Here is a 6,825-nt window from a genome sequence, read left to right on the forward strand (position 1 = left end):
CCTATCTTTTTGGATGAAGCTTTGGATATGGATTCATAAATTTTGACTTTGCAGATAGTGGCAGAATGGAAATCCTGGAACTTTGATAATTTGTGATGCTGAGTACCTTAAAGCAAGTAAGGTGGCAGCTATAAAAATACCTACTGAGAGGTGAATTGAGGCCAGGCTACCAGCCAGTTTCTGTAACTTACTGAAAACTATTACTGCTTTACTCTTTTCTCCAGGCATGGTATAACTAGAGCAATTCCAAAAAACCTTTTCCTTTCAAAAGGAAAACTTAAACCTCTAGAAAATCACTACAAGGTAAAATTAAGATCTGTCAGTCTGTGAAGGTAGTAAATGCACAGTTTATCACCTACTGCGACAAAGCTCAAAATCTGGCAGTTTATTTTTGGCTGTGAAAGATTTTATTTGCTTGTCTTAACCATTATGTGCCCATACATTACTTCATTTCTTTCTCTTCTTAATCTTTAATAGAGACAATTGACAGTTCTTTTTGATTCATAATAGCTTTGACTCATAATTGATGACATGTTGCAAGTTATCAAATCCTTAGCTGACCTGAGCTGCACACAAAACATTGTATCTGGTTTGGGACAAGTAATAAAAGAAAAAGAATGGCTCTCAGATGATTTGGGGGATGTTTACCTGGAACAGAGCGATAAGAGGAGTAAGTATGTTGAATTAAGACTTAACTGGAGCAGAGACTGATGCACTGGACAATCTGTATACTCATTCTTTCTCTTGCTCTCCTTTTGGTACAATGAATTTTAACTATTTCATGAGAAATGGAAGAGCACGAGGAGGAATCGGCAGAGTTCCTACCTCAGAGTGCCCACATGGTTAGACCACGTTCATCACAAACTCCCTGGGGCAGCACAGATTAATTTATTCCAAGTCTACCAAATCCAGGTGAGTTATCCAGCATCTCTATGATCATAGAAGTAGTTTCGTGATCATCATCTTTGCATTCTAAAGGCAATTAAACCAGAAATTATTGCAGAGTGAGGTGAAGGGAGAGGAATGCATGGCACTAGAGACATGCTTCCTGGATGGAGGGTGCTGCCTCCCTCCCATGGGTGCTGGGAATCTCATTCCCTCGGAGAAGCAGGTGATAAGCCCTTCTCATCAGCATTTCAGGCTTCTGCAGTTTCTGGGTTTTGGCATAGAGTTTTCCTCATGTGGCACTTGTAAATCTTATAGGATAGTCTGTGAGGGAGGTTGTGACTTTCTGTGAATAATTATTTTTCTGAATATATTAACCTGAGAAATGGTTAAGAAGAAAGTTAATCAAAATAAAAAAAGAAAAAAACCTGACACCCCCCCCACACACCCTTTGACTTAGAATTTTCCTGATGGCTGAAGTTCAGCTAAAGGTTTCTACTTTCTCTAAGGTTATCCATCAGTATGTTGATGTAACAGCCTCATATTGATTTGGGTTATTTGTTATAAGCTGTTTTGTCCCTTCAAAGTAGTTTTGAAAGAAAAGCAAGTTTCTGTGAGTAATCTAAGGTTTTGGTCCTAGCCTCTAGTTCTCACTCACTGGCATTTTAGAAGTCAATAGCAAACATCACGTACAATTTGCAGGAGTTTAGTTTGCTTTTTTTTTCCTCCCAAAGCGCTGAGGCTGGAGAAAAGGGCTGAAACATCTGTTTTTTTCCTAAGGAATGCCATGTTTGACACCCTGTTTCTTTGCAGACACATTTCTACACAGAAGGAGGCTCTGTTGTTTCATAGGACATTCAGTACAAAGCTTCAAATGCCTACAGTTTGCTTTCTCACTTCCCCACGAAAAGGGATTGCTAAGACCAGTATTACAGCTCTTCATTGCTTCTATCTACTGCCCTGATACGATTCCCTTCTTACCTATGCAACGCAGGTAGGATGCTTCACACCATCAAGTAACGACAAGAAGTCAATACCACCGGGTGGTGCTGCTGAACATAGTTTTCCACATCCTTTTCATCCCTGTGCAAAGTGAAGTAGTTCTAAAGGTCTACCCAATAACTAATTTGAGCTTGCTTGGTTTTGCAAAGAAGTCGTTCTCACTGGGGAGAAGAGAGTAGGAGAACGTCCTCTCTGCCTGGGTACGTGGGAAGAATCAACACCTGAGCCAAACTGCCTGATACAGGAGCATTTTTGAAAGATGGAAAGTACGCATGCATTATAACCACCACTCTCCCAGACCAGGTAAATACATTTCATCACTACTTCTGCAAAGCCAAGCCAGTGTGCAGGGTCCAGCCATTACCTTCTCTTTGACAGAGAGTGAGGGGTAGCAATAAGTTTGGATACTGAGTTTGGAAAAAAGGATAATAAAATAAAGTATTTGTTAATAAGTTTCCCTTACTGAGATCGCAGTGTTCCAGGTAGATATGATTTAAAGGAAAAACTGGAGGAACTGGAATAAAGACAATAGTTGCCACCTCTAGAGAAAGCACAGATTGCACTTTTTTCACTCTGCATTCTTGCGTGATTCCTTTAGATACTCCTACTGCTCCAATGTGCCTGAGAGTGAAAAAGCAATATAATCCTGGTGTTACATAATAAATCTCAGGTTTACTCCCCAAGCTCTTTCTATCTGCAAAATACCTAATTGGAGGGAGTTGTTATTACTTCTGAAGTGTGTGCTAGTATCATATGAGGTGAGAAATATTTATTGAAAATACAGTACCAAATGTTAATAAATTCCTCTGTGTCCTTACCTTTTTTTTTAATTAATGAATTGGTACTTCAGAATGTCTTGGCCCGTTTGTACATTTTTTGAGGTAATGTTTTCACAGCAAGCAATTGTTTATTGCTTGAGTCTGTATTTTTCATATTGCCATTGGCTAGAAGCAATGGCACATTATGTAAAAAAAACCAAACCTTTCTAGTGATCTTTTCTCAGAGGAAAAGTTTCAGAGACATCAAGAGAGATATTTTCATACCATCCTTAATATTTTGAGAGAAATATGAAAGGTCATTCAGGTATTCATTATCCTGTTTGTTTGTTTGTTTTCTCCTTCTAGTTGACTTTTCTTATTTATGCCTCAGTTCATTCATGATCTTATAGCCAAAGAACTTGCAAGAATGCACATGGAAAGTCATGATTTGAGACTTGATGAAGCTGTTTTCCTTGCTGATGTGGATTCAAAGATATATCCTCAGCATTTATTTGCATACTTTCCTGCACAGCAACAGTCATATATAACATAACTTCAGAGCCAAGCACTCCGGTGCTGTGCTCAAGAAACATCTCCTCACCTGTGCCACTTTTCTTTTCTTTTTGGAGTCATAAGTTTTTTTCATTATGTCTCTATCTGGCAGTTTCATCGAAGTTCCTTCTCAGAAGTTCTTTATTTATTGCTCCTTTTTTCCTTTTAATGTTGATTTTTATTGAAATTGGCAGCACGTTACTGCTTCATGTTAGGCAAATCAGAGCATATCTGGAAAATAAAAAAAGCTCATGGAAAACTGGTCTGTAGCCTTTAAGAGAACCCCCGAGAGTCAAAAACCACTTTATTTAACCATCTGTCCACCTGCTCACACAGTTTAGGAAAATGATCTCGGCTTCAGGGCACAATGTCTGTCTGGCCATCTGGCTATAGGTGTGGCAGCAAGCTACCATCTTCAGGAGAGGACACCCAAAATAACAACGTACAAGGATATTCTACCTGCTCATAAGCCTAATGAGACCCTGTCTGCAGCCATGACATTATTGTCCTAGTGGTGAGAAGGTCCGATGAACAGTGCCGGTGTCAGTGCCAATGAGCAAATTCTTTATGATCAAATTTACAATCTGCCCTCTTAATTTTAACCTTTCACAGCATCAGGACATCTGCAGAGCAGGTTTCAGACTCAGTTCAGTCAACACTTGCCAATGGAAACCAGTATGACAACTGTTCTGTACATGTGAGCAAGGCCAAATATGTATTTTTATGGGGGCTGTTGCTTTTTAATAAGAACAACAGAAAAGTATTTTCCTTCAAACCCCTTACTGGTATCCCTGGCCACATTATAAAGGAAGTACGTTTAGTTCTTTGCAGTCACACCAAGGTGTTGACTACTCTGCAGGTAAGTTCTTTTTCCCTGACTGATGTAACAGTCACTGATATAGCAGAACTAGTGCAGGCTACAAATTCAAAATGGGAAAGCTTTCAGTCTGAACCAGTAGTGAGGCTAGAAAGCTATGCCAATTCAATCTTTTTTAGCTCCACTTGTGTGGCTGAAACAATAAATTCCGGTGTACATCTAGGTCCTCCTTCTAGTGTGTGCACCTGGTATCTTTAGAGATGTGTTATTAAACCCCAGTTCGTATTGTACAGATGCATCCTTCTGATTGTCCTGCACTCAGTTTTATGAATCTACTTCTCCTTCTCCACATTTATCTGTCTTAATTATTTTTTTAATATTGAGAGATCTGAAGGATGTGAAGTTTTCTGCCTTGATAAGGGGTCTGTCTACACACTTCCACTTCTGCCAGCAGAGGCTCCTGCATGACTGAGAACTGATCCCACTCTGCAGCTTTGGTTTGTGACAGCCAGCTGTTCTCAGGCAAAGGAATAAAGTAAGAATGAGAGTTACCTAGGAATGCCAGTAGAACAAGGATAAAAGGCTAACTCAAAATGAGGTGATAATGTAGGTGTCCCTCAGAAGGCAAGAGCCCACAAGAGAGTGTGCTTTGCTGCCCTGTACTGCAGTAGGAAAAGTGAAAGTTGTGTACGTAAAGGCTAGGCACTTTGTGACATACTTTTTGCTGCACTGAAAATGTAGGGAGATTGTTTCTCCATCTAGAACCATTGTTGTTCTTCAAAACATCAAGCTACCACTCCTACTTGGAGTTAGTCTCTACTGGAAGAGAATTGTGTTAGCCGATAACGAATGCTAGCATGAGAACTCTCATATGACCTCATTTGTTAGAAGAAATAATCAAAAATGTTAGGCATCAGTAGTTGTTTTTAAGCACTTAACAATGGGATCTTCAATCCTAAGGAAAAATGTTGAAAGCATGTCCTGAATAATGAGAACAGGAAAAATACTTCTTCGTTAGAAAAGTTCAGTACTTGTAGTTGCTGGCAACTACCATCAAAGATAAAACGCAATCATAATCATAATTGCATTTCAAACTTCATCTTGATGTGAGATCTGTAAGTCTTAGCAGTTAATAAATTTTTAGATTTTTGTCTGCAGGAAACTGGAAACTATGTCTTTTGAGTTCAGTGGATTTCTTCAAGCCCATTGTGAAAATTTATTTTAAGAACAGTGAAACAATTTCTAACAAGTAGTACATGCTTGGATAGGTCTGTAGTCATTTAACTTTGCTGATGGATATTAACTTCCTTGATAAGAAATTCAGATTATATATAAATCTGGTAATGATAATTCATATCACTTCTAGAAGAAGGCAATTTATTTCAGTTCAGGAACAAATTTTTTTTCTTTAGGCTACTTAAAATACAAATCTTTGGAAATCAGAACTATTTTGAAGAAATTACACTGTATCTGAAATATTCAGAATAAATACTTCTCACAGCTTTTCAGACTCTTCCTAGAAAGTTTAAAGTTTAAAGAAATTTTAACATCCCCATTTCTTTATAACACCTCAGATAAAATATAACATTTTTTTAATATTCTATTGTTAAAATATAAAGAAAAAATTACAGTATCTCAAGTTCTTTTCAATTATATTGGTAACTTAGATTGCAATAGTTACTGAGGTAGAACATTGAGATTACTAATGATTAGTTTTAGTTCTTCAGCATGACCATATATATTCTTATAACTACTACTGTGTTAAAATGGAATAGAATAAAATAGGAGAAGAAAATAGGGAGAATATGGTCATTCAACTATGCAGCTATTTTAGAAGAATATGACAAATGCAGCTATTTTAGAAGAATATGACAAATACTGAAGGATACGTGCCTGTTAAGACTTAAAGGTACACAGAACATTTGTATATAGATTTCAAAACTTACTGAAAAACAAATGAATTGCTTCAGTAACTTCCTCTACCTTCTGCAACTGTGTGTTTCCCTTGTACATGGTAACACCTGCCTCTTGGGGAAAACAAATCTATTGAGAAACCTTTCACATATCTGAAGGCCTGTGTCAAGAATACTCTCTTGCATTGGTTGAACAAATCTAGTTTTTTCACTGAACCTTATTGGCCACATTTTCCTAACTTCTATCACTCTTGCTGTTCAATGAATTGCCCCCAGTGTGTGCTGTCCCCTTACTGGCACAGAATGGAGCAGAACAGAACAGGAAAAAAAAATACACTGTGCAAAATACACTATTTACAACAATGCTGGGGAGACTGTATCTCACCTCTGTAACAATCCACGTTTTTATCAATTCTACCCATTTTACTTGCAAAATACTTAAAAATAAACTAAAGTGCTTTATTCTAAAATTAAATGTTCTAGTGCTGGCAGTTAAGTGAGGTGTAACTGTTCTGCTCTAACGCAAAGACATTTTTAATTTCCAAAGTGAATTATACTAAAAAGAAGGTCCAAACACACCACAATAAGGACAGTTGTTACACAAAGACTATTAGAAACAATTAATTACAAACAGTTTCTTATTTGGACAAACTAAAGTCCTTTTTTTATTGTGATGCATGATGTCAAGTAATTGGCTGACCTCTGATTGTCAGGAAAGAAAGTGAGAAACCAAGGACTGCTAGGTAACAAACAATCCCTGGCCATTTTCCTTTGGAGATACACACAATTTCCTTCGGTAACTGGTGTGACTGGGTAGGACACCAGCACTACAGTGAGGGTGGCTTCATACTGGAGGGAGTGTCCTATGACCAGTGTAATTCGGTCCAGTGGAAAAGTA

Source organism: Haliaeetus albicilla, chromosome 17 (genome assembly GCF_947461875.1).
Source record: "Haliaeetus albicilla chromosome 17, bHalAlb1.1, whole genome shotgun sequence".
Classification (NCBI taxonomy): Eukaryota; Metazoa; Chordata; class Aves; order Accipitriformes; family Accipitridae; genus Haliaeetus; species Haliaeetus albicilla.